Genomic DNA, 17,286 nt, shown 5'->3' with positions numbered 1-17,286 from the left:
CTACATGATGCTGCAGCAAACAGAATTTAAATTTAGTGTCGTTTTATTAAAATACTGTTATTATTTGGTTTTAACTCCTGAGAGCAGATACTAGCTAGCAGTCTGAAACATTTTAGCCAATAGCAGTTCAGGACAGACTGGGTCCGCTATGGTTCACTTCACTATGACAACAAAAGCACTTGAACACGACGCGCTGGACATTTCCACTTCACATGAAGGCAGCAGTAAGCTCCGCTAGCTAGCGTAAAACACAAAATGGACCGGTTTTTAATAAAAAAGGGACAGAAACGAGCTCAAACACCAGACAGACAGACACACAGTATTGGAACGAATAGTGGAGAAGATGAGGAAAATGAGTCTGAGGAAGCAGCAAACAAAAATCAGCACAAAGACACCGGAGAGGGGACGAGCAGACAAACGGCAGGTGTAACGTTACCCAGCAAGAAACGGAAAATACGAAGCATACAAGATAAGTGGACAGACGAATTCTTATTTGTTCTGCATGGCATGAACCCTCTGTGCTTAATATGCAAACAAACCCGTGTCGGTTTCAAACGAAGCAACTTGGAGCGCCATTTCAAAACGGCGCATCCACAATTCAATGAAAGTTATCAGTGAAATAAGAAAGAAAAAAATAGCATCTCACTGCTTCACTTTGTGAGCAGCAAAATCTAATCCACCGGACAACCTCCACTGCAGAACGTTTAACAGAGGCGTCTTATGAAATAGCGTGGATTTTGGCGCGGGCTAAAAAACCGTTTTCAGACTCAGAAATAGTGAAAGACTGTTTTTTGGCTTCAGCAGAAATACTCTTCACAGACTTTGACAACAAGGACGCCATCATTAAACAACTAAAAGGGTTACAGCTCTCTCATTCAACAATAATGAGGCGAATGGAAGACATCGGAAAGGACATACGTGGCCAGTTGTTGGCTGATCTGCGTGCTGCACCTTGTTTTAGCATCGCAGTGGACGAAAGCACAGACGTGACTGACGTTGCTCAGCTGTGCACTTGGGTGAGGTTCCCGAAAGAAAACTCTTTTCAAGAGGAAATGTTGTGCTTACTACCACTCTGTGGCCAAACAAGAGGTGAGGATATTTTTAATGCGCTTGTCGTATTTTTTGAGGAAAATCATCTCAGCTGGTCCAAACTTGCAAGTGTGTGTACTGATGGTGCTCCAAGCATGCGAGGCAAAGAGAAGGGTCTTGTTGGCCTCATGAAGAAAAGAGATGGAATCGGCAATTTCATCAGCTTCCACTGCATCATCCATCAGGAGGCACTGGTGTCAAAGCTCAGACACAGTGAATTCCTAAATGTGATGCAAAGGGTTGTGCATGTGGTCAATTACATTGTTTCAAGAGCACTACACCACAGACAGTTCAGAGAGTTAATCCAGGACTATGACAGAGTACAGTGATTTAGTGTTGCACAGTGAAGTAAGATGGTTGTCCCGTGGAAGGGTGCTGGAGCGGTTCCTTCCTGAAATCAACAGTTTTTTGGACACCAAGGGGAAACACCAGCCAGAGCTGAAAGACCCAAACTGGATCATACAGCTGGCCCTCCTTACTGACATTACCTGTCACCTGAACACTCTCAACTTGCAGCTCCAAGGGAGAGACAAGCTTCCAAGTGACATGCTGAGGGCAGTCAGAGCATTCCAAAACAAAATAACTTCTCTGTGGATGCCTGACAGAGAACTCATCCACTTCCCTAAACTCAAAGCAACAACCACAAGGGACCCATCTCTGCAGCAGCACTTCAGCTACAGCAGATTTGTTGAAGTTTTGGAGGAGCTGAAGGGTGAGTTTGAATCCAGATTCAGTGATGTGACTGAACATAAGGAGATTTTCAATTTTACTGAAAACCCCTTCCATGTGGATGTGTCCTCCCTCACGCCAACCATCACACAGCTCTGCCCTGATAATCGTGCTGCTCTGGAGAGTGAAATAATTGAGCTGCAAACAAATAACATTCTCCAAGTTGAACTCAGAGCAGGTGTTGGCCACTTCTGGAGTTTGGTTTCTGAAGCAGACTTCCCCACTTTGAAACCACTTCTTCATGAGCACATACACCTGTGAGTCAACATTTTCGACCATGAACATTATCAAGAGGAAACAGAGAAACCGACTGACCCATGCTCATCTTGAATGCCTCACTGTGATTGCAACAACAAACTACAAATATAACATGAATAAAGTCAAGGGCATGCATGCCAGCTTCCGCTCATCCCAGTATTCAAATAAATCTGGTCTTAAATAAAAATGTATTGGCCGTGTTATTTCTTTTTTGTGGGATGTCCAATTTACATTTGCAAAGGTGACTTAGTATGTTGTCGTAAAAGTGGCTCGCCTTTTGATTTTGCACTGCCAATGTGGCTCTTGTGAAAAAAATAGTGAGGATCACTGATCTAGAGGATAACTGCACGGAAAGGAACTGTGCTCCAAAACAAACAAGCCTAGCAAACAAACACACAGACACAAACATTCAGACACAGTTGTTTTGATATTTCAAAGGTACGTTGTGTTTCCTCTTCCTCTTCTTGTGTCCTCTCCAAAATTTCTCCCAACAAATCAAACCAAATTATTCATGCTGGATGCATGGACTTCCTCCCAGGTCTGTCAGTATTCTCTTTATTGTGTTAATGACTGTGTTATCGAAGTACAGGATTACTAACTGATGTTTCCGTTCAGATTTAAGGAAACGTCCAGACAGCTGTGAAGGGAGCAGGCAGATAGAGAAGGCATTGGAAAAGGAAAACCAGGAGACAACGTAATATAGAAATTACTTTTGAAAAAAAAAAAAAAAAGAATATTATTACATATGAATTACTTTATAAATGATGGCTTTCTCTCAGTAATGTTTGGCAGTAATGTCTTGTTGAGTATACTTCACGAGAAACATCCTGTGTGTGCAAAACTGTTTTCAAGAGTAACGTTAAAAATACAATACTATTCTTTAAAGTTTTTCAGAAGTTCTAACAGTTACTGTGTATGTTTTAATTTTTTAAGCATGTATAATTAAAAAAAAGAAAGAAAATAAACCAACAAAAATGTGTGTTTATCACAAGATTGACTCACTCCAAGTTTGTTTTATTGTTCTCTAGTATTTTTCTTGCTTTGATTGCTTTACACACACATAATACAGATATATAATATTAGTTTAATTGGAGTTCTGATTTGAACATGGTGCATGCGTATCTTCCCCTCTGGGATGGAACGGCCACCTGTCCTTGATGCTTCCTGCTGTTCACCCTTTTATATGAATAGACCAGTGTAGAAGATGGATACCTGTATGCACAATATATAAATGGTGATAAGTAAATAAAACAAAAGCAAAAACAAGCATAGATGCCCCCTCAAAAGTTAATTTATTTTTTCTTCCCACAACAAAATGTCTACAAAAGCGGTAAAATATAGACTTTAACAAAAATCACTTCAGACTTTCACATTGTATTTACATCTCAGTGGAGGACTCACCAAGGCCCCTGCATAGTTCTGAACTTCAACCCAGTCTGTTCCCTCTACTGTGGGTGTTTGAGACGATTTGAAATGCATGCAAACATTGACACACACGCGAACACACTCGCACTCTCCATTTTCACAAGAAATTAGATCCACAGTAGAGCTCATTGATTTGTGGGTAGAGTCAGAGTTCAGAGTCCAGCAGAGTCACCGACAAATAAAAGAAGCATCAAAAGTAAGAACGGTTTGTTGGTGTAATGAAACAAACGGTTTCCTCAGAGTTCCCCGTTTATGATTGGTTTCTCATGTAAACTCACACAGTAAAGAATCTATGCACCATTCTTCCAAAACCGCCTCTCCTCACTAGCTATGGCACTTTAAAAAACAAACACAATGTTGTCTTTTGTTTTTTCCTTTTTTAAAAAAAAAAAAAGTTTCGTTTTGTTAGAAGTGTAAAAGCGGGGGCGGTGTGTAGCTCAGTGGGTTGAGCGCCCGCCCCATGTACGGAGGCTGTAGCTCCTCACCTGCAGCGGGTCCAGGCTCGATTCCCGGCATGGGACCCCCCCCTGCGTGTCATTCCCTGATCTCCCTCACCCCCCCCTGTCAAGCAACTGTCATATAAAGGCCACTAGAGCCAAAAAAATCCTTTAAAAAAAAAAAAATCCTTTAAAAAAAAAAAAAAAAAGTTTTGTTTTGTTAGAAGTGTAAAAGCGGTTCTGCAGCTCAAGCACCTTTCAGGTTTCAGCTACAGGTTGCTACATTTTGTTGTAGTTGCTCTTGCTGAAACGCAAAGACATTCTAAACAATAAATTAACAATTTTAAGACTACTCCAATTGCACGTGTAGTGTAGCGCATTAAGAAAGTTTAAAAAGCATCGGGAGAGCAAATGCTGTCTCTCCTTTGTGTCTCACACAAAGCCTTTGAGCTCACACAGGATTCTCAGGAATCAGTGAAGAAAGCTTGGAGTGTATTTGACAAAGCAAGGAAAAGTGATGAGAAATGTCCCGAGTCGTCACACATAATGACGACTGCTGCTACTGTGCAGTTTGATGTCATTCTGTCTTGATGTAGTTGTAAAAGGCGTATGATCGGTTCAGCCCCTAAAACTGAACAACAACTCCATAACATTCAGAAAAGATGACCCTCAGTGGCAGGTCGAGGGTCTCTGATCCGGTTTGATAAGGCCAGTTCAGAAACGGCTGTTGAACCAACTCACACATTCAGAGGTTAAAAACAAAATAAACATTTCAACAGTGACAAGTTTTATCTTCGTTGTGTATAAATTAGAGCATTTATTTAGAAACTTGTTCAGCTTGTGAAAAAAAAAAAAAGAATTGATGTGAAATTTTCCCTGAACCCACCGTGTCAAAAACATCTCCCACAAAAGTCACACCTTCATCATAGGAGAAAACACAAATAAGCCCCAAATGTTTCATTGCAATGACACGTCATGCAAATAGAACAGAACAACAATAGGCTAATAGGAATAGAAGAATAGTAGTCATAAGAACAATAATAATAGTAAATAGTAAATAAAATAAAAAATAATCTTACAATGCAAACATGACAGTAGTAAATGCCTCCAGGTCTTATTGCTACAGTATCTTACTTACAGTGTTGCAATTCCACTCATTCTTTGCCTGCATACCCCCCCCAAGCCCCCTACTCCCTCTGATTCACAGTTTAACAAGGGAAAATATAAACATCGTTCACAAAAAAAACTTCATTGTCCGAGTTTGAATTCACTGTCCCAGCGCTGCTCCAATCACAGCTCACTAAAGGATTTCCCTCACTGTCCCGAAAGCAGCAAAAATAAACAGTAAACATGAGCGTACACTGGTGACGAGAGGCGCACGCTGAAATAACAGTGTTTGTTTTCTGTTGGTCTTCTTAAGCTACATATTAATGCTCGTCATATAATCAGGGCTCTAGAAAGATTTGAACAGTGAAATCATGCTCTACTTGCACAGACAGACAAACATACATCTATCAAAGCCTTGTCTGGGCAGATTCTGTTGCCGACATTTGTCATTTTACTCTAAAAAGATATTTTTTTTTATAATGAATTTGTTGTAAATTTTGCAAAAATATTAAAACCCTCTTTTTATGCAAAGTCAGAAAAAAGAGCTGCTCCCTGAGAGATGCTGTGTAGTGCATCCAGCTTTTATGCGCGAGTGATTGTCTTTATTTTTACACTGGCCTCTGATCTGTGGGTGGGGTCAAGGGAAAGTAGGCGGGACTTTGGAATACAGGAACAGTTTGATGAAATCATGCACAGAAAGAATGTGAGTGCCGGAGCTGCTTATCAGTGCTTTAGTTGTTTAAATGTGCTTTGGAGAGTTGGTGCGTTTGCTACAAGTGTGAATCCATCAGTGGAAAGAGAAGAAGTTACAACACTCGCTTAATGTTAGCAGGTATCAATTATATTGCTTCATTTCTCAAGGAAGCACTTGTGGTTTTGGTGAGATCTCAAACGTTCTGGATTGAAAAGTAGTGCATTAATGATAATCTCAAAACACAAAAAGCACGAACAGTTGTGAATCTCACAAAATGGCCAAATAAATGATTGTGTAGGAGCCATATTGCTCATTGTTCTAATTTTATGGTTGTTAGAAATAATTTTGGTTGAATGGTCTGGGAGTGGGAGGGGCGTGTGGAGTCAATGTGGTGTTAGTTAAAATTGGATGAGAGTGGAGCCACACAGTCTTTTGACCTCTCTCTCTTAGCTCTCTCATTTTGCTTTTGTGGATTAACCTGTTGCTGTTTTTCTTCAAGTAAACATTTAAACTTTACTACGTGGTCCTGTGGATTTTTTATACGTATGAGGAGTTTTTTTTTGGGAGCGTCAAACTAAGGCTGCACTCAGTGGACACCTACAGATTGTCTATCAGAGCTTCCAAAGGTTAAATGTTAGAGATGATCGAAACCAGTTTCCATTTTGTCTCGTGACATCAATGCTTTTTTTTTTTTTTTTACATTGAAAACCCAGCAAAGCCCATGGTAAAATATTTACAAAGTTGAAGTGATTTATGGATATATTCTGCAATCATGTATTACAAATAGTGCATTTTAGTGAAAAGTTTAAGGAGGGAGGAAAAGGAGGAGTACGTTCAGAGGCTGCGTGGAAGTTATTGCTCTTTAGAGAACGGGTCCTTCATGAGTGATTGACATCCAAGGACTGGATTGTGCAAATAGTGATTAAAAGTCTCATAAGTGAAGTCAATTAATGGTTTGCTGTATTTATGTCACATTTTTTTTTTCTCTAGTTAGGAATTAAATCCACTTCGAAGCTCATTGGGCTGTGAAGCTAGTGCTACAAAATGTTTGAATTGAGTGTGGGTGGAGGGGTGGGGATGATTGTGAGGTCCTGGTTTCCCCTTATTTGTTTCTGCTTGATTGTTCAAAAGCTGTCCACTTTTTTTTTTTTTATTTGATTATTGCAGCGAGAAATAAATGATTGATATTAGGCAAACCTGCCTGATTTTTCTGTTAAAATAAAATTATTTACGTATATATCTTCACCTTGAAAAGTAGTAGCCATTATTTAAAAAGAAATCCTTCATATGCTCTCTTTACATCTCTAAGTTCTGACCAGAAGGATGCAGAGCCTTCTTTACATATGAACAAAATCCAGACAAGGCTTCTAAATATCAACAAGCCAAAATTTCACCAGTTTCACCCCCATTTCCTAGTGCTTGTCCTAGTTTTCTTTTACAACTCAACTTTACAAATTCTGTACACATCAAACTATCAAATCAAATAAAAACACAGACAAGGTAATCAGCCACAGTGGGCCGCTGTATATTTAAATTAAGACTAACTTATATTAACAGAACAAGTAGTAATACTGGAATCTGCTCTCCCCTAGAGGATTATCTACAGTAGCTTCTCTAAGTCAAAACTTCCCTTCCCCATCCAGCTCTTTCAACTTCACAAAGACTTTATGTGAAATAAAAACTAAACCATAACAGTTTTTTTTCTTTTTCTTAAAGTTAAATCAAATTAACTTACCCCTTTAAAAAAAACAGAGAGCTTACAATTGTTTCTAGAGGATTTAAAGACTGTACATTTCTGGTCAGTCAGTTCAGTTCAGCAGACAGGTGGAAGGCCCGCCCAGGTCATTGCTCAGTTGCTTCATATATACATTCTTCAGACTGTATCGGTGAACATGATGGGATAAGTGCTGGACATTCCTAGTAATGTTGGCGGTAACTCCGCATTTCTACCAGATGACGACGCCTCGTCCTCCAGCCTGTAATCTGCCCGGGAAAGCTGGGAAGTATGTGGTTGCCACAGTGAGGAAATGTTTAATGCTGTCATTGTGTCACATGTGGCTGCCTTGTATTCTTGGTCCTCTGCTGTTTGCCTTTGGCTGGCAGGGAGTCACTTAGGGATGGCCATGACAGAGTTTGGGTCAGGGTTGAAGAGTTCTTTGTAGAGCGGCGGGAAGAGGACGTTGACTGTTTCTGGATGGAGCTGCTGAAAGGCCTGGAGCTCCTCGGTGTGGAGCGTGCACAAGGCTGACAATGTAGGGATTCGGCTGATCAGCTGCAACGTGGAAGAGGAAGAATATAAAGTGTGAAAAACTCTAAACTTGGTTGATTCCTGCAATTTACTCTGCTTGGTTTTTATCTTTTTATTTACTGCTCAGGTATGACAGATCTCGACACAAACACTTGACAAACCTTAGCTAGTGCGTCTTCGTCCATATGGTTCTTTTGCATAATGTGCTGCAAAGTAGATCTTCTCTTGGAGCTTTTGGACTTTTCGCGGCTCCATTAGCCATGGCCGATCTACGCAGACAATTACACAGAACAATTGATGTTATCCCTATCCATTTTTTTTTTTCAAATTAGACAACTGGTATATTGTCAAACACAATTTTCTAACTTATTCCATTTTCTAAAATTCTTACAGCTGTGTTGCGATTGACAGATAGTAACATGTCATATTTTAATAATAGGAGATCTAAGCATATTTCAGCCACACATACATTACTTTAGCAAAGTGATGTTATTCATAAAGGCAACCAGGTGATGATAAATCAAAGAAAAATTAAAGAGAAAGAAAGGGAAGAAAAACCAGGTATGTGTGATTGACAAGATTGGTTTGAAGTGTGTGTGTGTGTGTGTGTGTGTGTGTGTGTGTGTGTGTGTGTGGGGGGGGGGGGGGGCATGGGTGTTCAGATATTTTTATTGCACAATTATTGCCTCAGCAGGTTTCCATCGAGTAAAAAATATTTCTTTCTGGAGTCTATGTTGGTGGGTTTGGTTTTAGCCAATTAATTGTAATACATTGAATTGGTGCTGTTGTCATTTTTAAGAGATATTTTCTAGCTTTTCCATCAATGCCTGCTGGTATTAGGCTAAGATGGGTTTTGATGGAATACATTTTCAAGAGCTTCAAAAGCATTGTCCAAAAACTGTTTCTGTTTTCTTACAGGCATAAAATAATGTGAGTATGGTTGCCTATTTGTGTGCCACAGTTTATTCAGCAATTATTTGAGTGCGTTGATCCCATTTTAGAAACATTTCTCATTATTACTTTCCACTTAAACTCCCTCCAAGTATTTGAGTTGGTCATTGCATGTGCCATAGTGCAGACTTCCTCCCACTTCTCATTAGTGTGGCAAAATAAGCGGGATCTTTAAGTTATTAAGTGACAACGCCACCTAGGGTAAACCTAGGACCTTGCATAAAGGCAGACAGGCTCGTTTTACCTTCAATCATGGGGCAGAGACAGAACCTTTAATTATAACAAGCAAAGTTCTTTATTTCACAGCATTTCTTTAAAAGAGCACTCATTTCGTGTCCATTAGTACAGAAGAATCAAACAGAACAAATCCAAACAAAGCACACACATGCAAAGCAACAAAAAAAAAACCAAAATGCAAAATAAATCAAATACCAATCATGCACAACTTATATGTACAATACTTATACAGTGGCAGGACCTTAAAGACGGGTTGGTAAAAAAAATGTCTAGCGAAACTCCCAAGTCCAGCTTGGGAGGGTTACTGTATTTTAAAGTGGGCGACCGTGGCTCAGGTTGTAGTGGGTCGTCTTCTGATCGAGAGGTTGGGGGTTCGATCCCAGTACCTGACTATGTGTCGAAGTGTCCTTGAGCAAGACACTGAACCCTAAGTTGCTTCCAGTGGTCGACTAGCGCCTTGCATGGCAGTCCTGTCCCACTGGTGCGTGAATGTGAGAGTGATTGGGTGAATGAGCTGATATGTAAAGCGCTTTGAGACTGCTTCAGTGTGGTGATAAAGCGCTATATAAAATCAAGTCCATTTACCAAGTCCATTTACCATTTAAAGTATCGAGAACAGCAAAGGTGGGAGGAGTTGCACCACGGTGCGATGAATGGTGTGGGCCAAGACTTATTCCCAGCAGACGCGGAAGGTGCAGTTTGGTCCCGCTGTGAGATCAAAGCACCACATTAGGAGACAGAGGGATTATAATTTTAAAGGAGCCAGGCAGAAACCAGCAGCTTACCGGTCAGAAGAAGCACCGGTCCAAAGACCCCAACAGAGGCGCTCTCCCGGCCTCTGCAGAAAGTGCGCGCAAGGTGCGCCTACCAAAGCACCACACTGCATAAAAAGGAAGGCATTAGGACGGACTAGGCACAGCCAGCTGGGCCAAAAGGCGAGGCATGCCGCTTACTCAAACATCCCACTCTGATGACTCAAACAAACCGCTGTCGATGACCAATGCGCACTGCGATGGCAATAGGGAAGAAGGAAAAACCCGTGAGTGCCCGGTGCGCACAGCAGCAGAAAGAGCAACTCTGCGTAAAACTCACCCAAGAGTAGCAATCAATGCGCCCAAAGCAGCCAGCCGTCAGCCTACACCAGAGCCCTGGAGGGAAAGCACTTTTGAGCGCAAAGTGACAGCCAATGGTGCGTAAAAGGCAGCAGGTAACTTACCAACGAGGAGGAACGGTGGTGATTGACGCAGGGTGACCACAGCGTGTTAAGCCACCGCGATACTACCAGAGGTACAACTCCACAGACTCACGGAGGAGGAGAGATCCGCGCACAGGAGCGACCAAGGAATCTGAGCCACAGCAGACCTGAACCTAAATCCCTTCGGTGCCCGCCCTGTAATCAGCAGACAACCCAGGTGCGCAGGGAGGAGCGCTACAAGAAGCAGGAGGAGGGCGGAAGCATTCCACCCTGTCACATTAGGTATATCTTCATTTCAGATTCCCACTTCTCCTTTGTATGTAATGTGCTATTTGAAGTCATGCTTGTAAATGCTGATGATTCGCTTCCCCACATTACCTGTTTGTTTTTTATGCTTATCCATTTTTAAGGTAACATCTTTCATTGTCTTTCTTTTTAATGCATATTTTTTTTTATTACTTCCTTTACATTTTCTATTTTAATAAACCTGCAGGACACACACTGACCTGTGGAAATTAGCACAGCTGCTGAGAACAGAGCGATCTCCTCCTCTGTCAGCTGCAGCGAGCACAAACTCTTGGCAAAGTCAAACACTGCACTCACTAAATCATCACAGCCTTTGGAGGGAAGCACATAGAGGAGGAGAAGGTCATTGCACTTATTCCAGTCATGTACTGTATATACTGATGAACAAAAAGAACACACCTCACAAGAAATAAAGGAGAGTTTATATTTCACATATCAGTCTTACCTAGAGCTTTAAACATCTGCATACCCCCGTACTTCCCCTCAAAGAGTACAGTGTTGTTCAGAGGATTGAAAGCTCTGCACATCCGCACCAAAACTACCTCCAGACAGCCTGAAAGAAGTACACAGGCACACAATGAGTGACAACTTAAACATTCAAACGTAATTAAAAAGTTGGACAAATGTACTCCGACAATGAGTTAATATTTTCACAGGTGATTATTTGTTTGTGTGACTGTTAGAAGAATTACATGAAAAGTAGTTATCGGATTGTGAGAAAATTTTTACCAAAGATAGACCAGCTTATGCCATGGAAGAATCCATTACATTTTGGAGGAGCACCGGATCAATATACTGAATATGGATCAGTTTCAAATATAGAAAAACTTACTCCACCAAGTTTCATCAGGATTGGATCCGGATTGTGCTTTTTTAAAAAAATGGAGGTGCCCATACATTTGGACCTACTGTATCTACTGTCTTCTTCCAAGCCTTTAAAGTGTGAATGATCATGGTACCAGGATCAGGATATTTGGTGCTTGATGGAGGTTTGTTTCTCTTGTTATATTTATTCATAGCATTTAACACTGGCCTGCTCAACCAACAGGTGTTGGTGTTGTTGACACTTGGTGTGGTTGGTATCAGGTACAAAGTGTTTCTTGGGTGAGGGGATCTGTATAGACTTTTATTTTGAAGTAACTGAAAAGCAAATTGCTGTGGCAATAGCGAAAAAAAAAAAAAGAAAAAAAAAAAACAACCGTAGCAAACAAAATTGGTGCGTTATATAGAAATATCAAATGCATTGGTGTGGTTTTAGTGGGTTACACACAAATTAAAACCCATAAAGAGTGTGAAGATATTTTTCTCAAGCAGCCTGTGCTAAAGGTTAAGTGTTCCAGTGCACATTAGCTCACCTGACTTTAGAAGCAGGATCTGGTCGTTTTGGCACAGCTCCATGAACCCTGAGATGCGCTTGGCAAACTCCACTACATACTGGATAGCGTGGGTGATCTGGATGGCACACTGCTGCCACAGCACGTCACGAGGCTGCAAAACATGAATTAAAAAGCCCTTTTTATGCTTCTTATGGATTTCTTTATATCTTAAAACTCGGGTACTGAAGATGTTCCCATGAATTTCCAAAGAGCAAAAGTCATTAGTACACAAAAACTATTAGTGTTAATTACGATCTGTGATCTCATAAAAGCTTTTCTTAGAGTTAATAAGTTGCTGGTTTTTTCTAGTGTATTTATACATTTGCACATGTTTCTCAAGGGTTTAATGTGGGAGACAGGTCTTAAATGTTGATCTGTCCATGTAAATTATCATAAAAGACAAGAATAAAAAAAAGAGGTAAAAAAGTCCAAAGATCTAATTGTTATGAGTAAATGTGCTGGTTTTCATTTGATTTATTTATTTTCGTTTATTTTGAGTTGGTTGAAGGTGAAGAGGCAGATTCCTCTCACCAGAAGTGGAAAAAGTACTGATCTTCAGTACTCAAGTAAAAGTATATAAAATATAAAAAAAAACTGACTGGTAACTGTAAAAGTATTGAAGTTGCTTTCTTACTTGAGTAAAAGTAAAAAAATACATGCTACTAAATGTACTTAAGTAAAAAAGTAAAAAGTAAAAAAAAAAATGTCCCTTAAAGGTAGGGTTGGTAACTATCTCCAGATACACTTTTCAACTTTTTGGTAGAAATGTTCATTATGTCCGGACAGATGTGAAGATCTTATGTATTCTGAAAAAGGAACGAAGAAAATCTGTCAACTGTAGCGTCTGTAAATCTGCAATAACTGCGACCAATGGGATTTTCACGGTTCGTTTTTTTTCAACCAATCACGTCTCCTGGTCTTCCTGCTCGTTCACGGCCCCGTGCGTGCACGAGCGTACATTAAAAAGTGCATCACCGTTGTTAGCGGAAGCCCGGAAGTAGACAACAGAATGGCGGAGAAAGTACCTATTCCACGTTTACTGGTAACGTCTTGCCCTGCTAAGAAGGGCAAGAAAAGAAAGACGTTTTTAGAAAAAGCTGCAAAAAAGAGGTCTTTGAATTTAGCGAGAGGAAAGACAAAAATCTGAATCGGAATATCTTTTGAACGATGGCGACAATTGAAGGAGGACAAGGGCCTGAAAACTGATGCTATGGTTGCTGAATTACTTTTGGACAGGTAAGGTTGTTTTGTTGCCTGGGTGATTGTGTTATCTTTTAAAATAGTGGAAGCAATTCAAGCTATTTGTCATATTAGCCAGATGTTAACGTTAGCGATACATGTCGCAAAGTATTTCTGTTGTTGGATTAGCCCGATGCTACTGTTGATTCTCTGTTAGTGCGAGCTAGTTTAGCAGCTACAGTGTGTACAGTATACATGTGTGCGTGTGTGTTGTGTTTGCTTTCAGCAGGGCGGTCAACAGCTGTAATGTAGGATATTTCTGATTCTTTTTAGCTATAACTGTGCTCCGTCGTCTTCAACGCCGTGGAAGGACTCACTTGTGAGACTACCTAACCCCGCTGTGTCAACTGTTGCTCCCGAGTCACTGTCTGAGAGGTGCGTGTAACTTTAGGCTGATATGAACATGTGTTGTATTACCATGCTATCGAACATTCTTCCTAACTTGTCGTTTGTTCTACGTGCATCACGCTATTACTAAATGTATATGCCGATAGTGTGTGGTGTGTGGGGAGGGGGTTGGGGGAGATCTGTACGTAAGGCAAGGGGGGGGGGAGGGGGGATCTTATGTTGTACTCTGTGACATCCAGATGAGAGAGCCCTTGATTGTCTTCCAGGATCTCCTTTGAACTCGTTTTATTTCCTGCAGGCATTCTGCTGCATTAAAAAGTAATGCATTTCAAATCAAGTTTAACGCTGATTACTTTCTGTAATTCTGTCATTTTCACAGAGATGATAATTTCTCCGTTGCTGGAGTCCAGGAGTTAGACATTAGTGGTCCCGAAGAGACAGCTCTTCAGCAATTGGATTCAAGGTATGGTAATTATAATTATATTTTTTTTCCATTTATTTAAAAAAAATGCACGCTGCTTTACTTGCATCACAGTAACATGTCATAATATCCCTCAATTATTGTTCTTTGCCTGTGTATTCAGTATGCCGTCCCAGGACCTAAACGTTGAGGTTGGAGCTGATGAATTTAATGACATTTGGCCATAAGTGGAGACAGATCTAATAAATAAATGCACCAAAGTTGTTTACATTTTTGAGGTGTGGTTATGTAATGACAAAATACATGGTCAAGGTGAAGGTTGTTAATAACATAATTGAAAACTCATCCTATTGTTCACGGTTAGGTTATTTAGATGTATTCCTAAGATTGTTATACTTTCTGTTTTTCCAGATATTGCAGGTTGTTTAATAAAAAATCCAAGAAGTGGAGCCTCTACACAGTAAAAGAAGACAAAGACTGGCTACATCCCAGACCTCCAGAGTGCAATCCTTAGGAAAAGGTTGTCTGCTGTGGGAGGGTTGCCACGGACCATAACAAGGAGGCCTGACGATCCCCGTCAATATGGGGTTCTGTCAGGTGTCCCTGCTCCAGCCACCCAGGACCTGTTGCAGATGCAACTGAGCAGAGGGCGAGGTGAGTTGACTTATTTTGTAAGTTGATTATAAAGTACTAATATGCTTATGTGCGAAAGCTAATTAAAAATCTATTTCACATAATATTATAATATTTATACCAGGTCTACTTGTACATATTTTACAGCTCTAATAAACTAAAGAATTTGTATAAACATAGCTGATGAACAACTGAAACTGTAATGACTTTTTGTTATCGAGTGAAATACAATAGAAATGGTGTGGTTTGTCTATCAAATGCAGTAACTGTCAGATATGTAATTCTGATGTTCTTTCTAAAGGTGAACCACTGCCGAAACAATAAGTTCCCACAGTGGACGACGCTGCCACAAACAGAGACTCACCTGCCGACCAACACTTCATGTGTATTGCCTTTGTTAATTCCATTGTTTTTGCAGGATGAAAGTTGTATGAAGTGTATGTGATGTTTCTTTTTTATAATAAAAATTGTACGTGTACACATTTGTTATCATTACTAGTAAGGAGATTCAAAATGTTATAGCTTGATTGTAGATGCTTTTTGTTCAAGCAAATGCCAAAATACTATATAAAAATGTGTAAATACAGCTACTTCTTCTGTAATGATAATAGATAAAACAAAAAAACAACACCTTGCTCAGTGCAGGGCTGTCATATTTACACATTTATTTATACTTGTCATAACGGAAACATTATTGCACTCTTCCAGGGATGTAACCCGTATAATGTCCCAGTAGATCTGGAAAGCAATCTCTGATTTGTGGCAATCCACCTTTGACTTCGGCCACGTCTCCTCTGACTCCACGATGTACTTGGCTCCGGACTGTAATCAGGGTCAGAGGCATAAAACCTCTCACCTTCTGAACTCTAAAAGAGAAATAAGAAATTATATCAAACATTTAGGCTTTTCGTCAATGATTACAACTGAACAAAAAATGTATCTGTAATTGCTGTAGACATGACATTTTTCCCAGCTCTATTACATCTATTGAATTAAAAAAAAACAATATTAGATTAGATATACTTTATTTTATTTTGGGCAGGGAAATTACAATTCCAGTTGTATTACAGAAAGAAAAGAAAAGCAGCACTTGGGTGAAAAAATATATAAATGTGATGGCGCACAAGTAGGGGATTTTATTTTTGTTTGGGTTTATTGTGGTGTGGCTTTTTGATTGCATGTTGTGTGCTTTTATTGTGGCTTTTTTTGGTTGCATATTTTGGACACCGCCCCTTTTAGCCTGTTGCCCCTAGCAACCCCAACAGCTGTCACTTTTGGCTAATCAATGGCCCCCTGCAATCGAACACACCTGCGACGCATCAGACCTGACCATAAAGAGGAGGGCACGGAAGACAACGAGAGACGCGGACGACCGACGAGCCTTGCCGAGGGAGAGAGCGGACGCACACCTGATTGGAAGCCCTGGAGCACACAGCAGACCCCGCGAATCTACAGTAGAGGCAGGGGAGACCCTGCCTTGCCTGTAAGTATACAGACGCCCTAGGGGCGTGTCGGCTGTGGGTTCGGGGGGGACGTGGCGCTGTGTGCTGGCTGTGTCATTCTGTGACAGGGAGGATCGAGACCCAGGAGCTGCGGTTGTCCAACAGAGTGGCCCGGACGTGCAAGCGGAGCGAGACGGAGACCGTACCCCGACGCAAAACTACAGTGCCCGAGAGGTCCCTGAAAGTGGATGAGCTGCGGTATTTACGCACGGCTCCCGGACTGGATAATATTTTAGATTGGTATTCTATGGTTGTTTTAATAGTGTGGCGCGACTCTTTTAGATTTGCAAATATTAAATGGTTAACGTGCATCCACTGTCTTCTTTTTATTGGGCCAGTTGCTCTCACTACATTGGGTTTAAATATTTTATTGGGTTGACCAATTTAATCAATTTGGTATTTCTAAAACCTTCTCGGTACCATTACATAAATACAGAATATTAAATATAAAAAAGAAACCAGAATGTACATAAATAAATAATAATAAAAAAGGTTTCTACAGACTACAGCTATACTCCTCTCTCTGTCTGTTATATTATCCCTGACTGGTAATTAGGCTAAAAGTGGCACTAAAAAGAAACAATAAGAAATGAAAACAACACTAAAAATAATAATTATAGACACGCAGAAAAGTAAGATGTTGTAAGGGAAACTGAATAACAAGGTGAAAATGAATAAGGTGCCAAATAAATGAAAATAATGATTATAATAAAATAAATTAGGTAAAAGATGTATTACTTATGTTCTAGGACAGTGGCAGACCAGCTGATCGATACTCTGAGTAGTGGTAAAGAAAAACTCATTATAATAAACCTTTGTTTTCAGGAGGACTACAACTTGGGGACGAATGTCGCCCTCCTTCTAAACGCTTTACTACCGGGTAACCTAATGCTAACATGCTAGCTTGGCCGCCACCGTTGATAGTAAATTAGTCACTTTTTTAACATATAAAATGATAAAGTATATCTTACCGCTGAATGCGACATCATACGCTTGGCTGAGGTCTGCTTCTGCTTGCGCGTTCATCTGAGTGAGGGGGCGTGGCTACAGGGGGAGGGGGAGTCGGAAGGCGGAGCTGTCGGAGCATGATA

At 40.5% G+C, this 17,286-nt stretch overlaps 1 protein-coding gene, 1 long non-coding RNA gene and 1 pseudogene across 2 annotated transcripts in view; 1 reads left to right on the top strand and 2 right to left on the bottom strand.

Moving 5' to 3' along the window:
- The window catches only part of gapvd1 (GTPase activating protein and VPS9 domains 1), a 748,782-nt gene that overhangs the window by 713,297 nt on the left and 18,199 nt on the right, over positions 1 to 17,286 (bottom strand). The window lies entirely within an intron of this gene.
- On the bottom strand, positions 7,593 to 17,208 carry LOC114469472 (nuclear receptor ROR-beta-like; annotated as a pseudogene).
- On the top strand, positions 13,585 to 14,394 carry LOC114469477 (uncharacterized). The gene is made up of 3 exons (XR_003674775.1): positions 13,585 to 13,666; positions 14,019 to 14,102; positions 14,224 to 14,394. It is a non-coding gene; the product is annotated as an uncharacterized LOC114469477 (long non-coding RNA).

Source organism: Gouania willdenowi, chromosome 9 (assembly GCF_900634775.1).
Source record: "Gouania willdenowi chromosome 9, fGouWil2.1, whole genome shotgun sequence".
NCBI lineage: Eukaryota > Metazoa > Chordata > Actinopteri > Blenniiformes > Gobiesocidae > Gouania > Gouania willdenowi.
The sequence above is the reverse complement of the archived record's forward strand: the minus strand, read 5'-3'. Positions and strand labels throughout refer to the sequence as shown.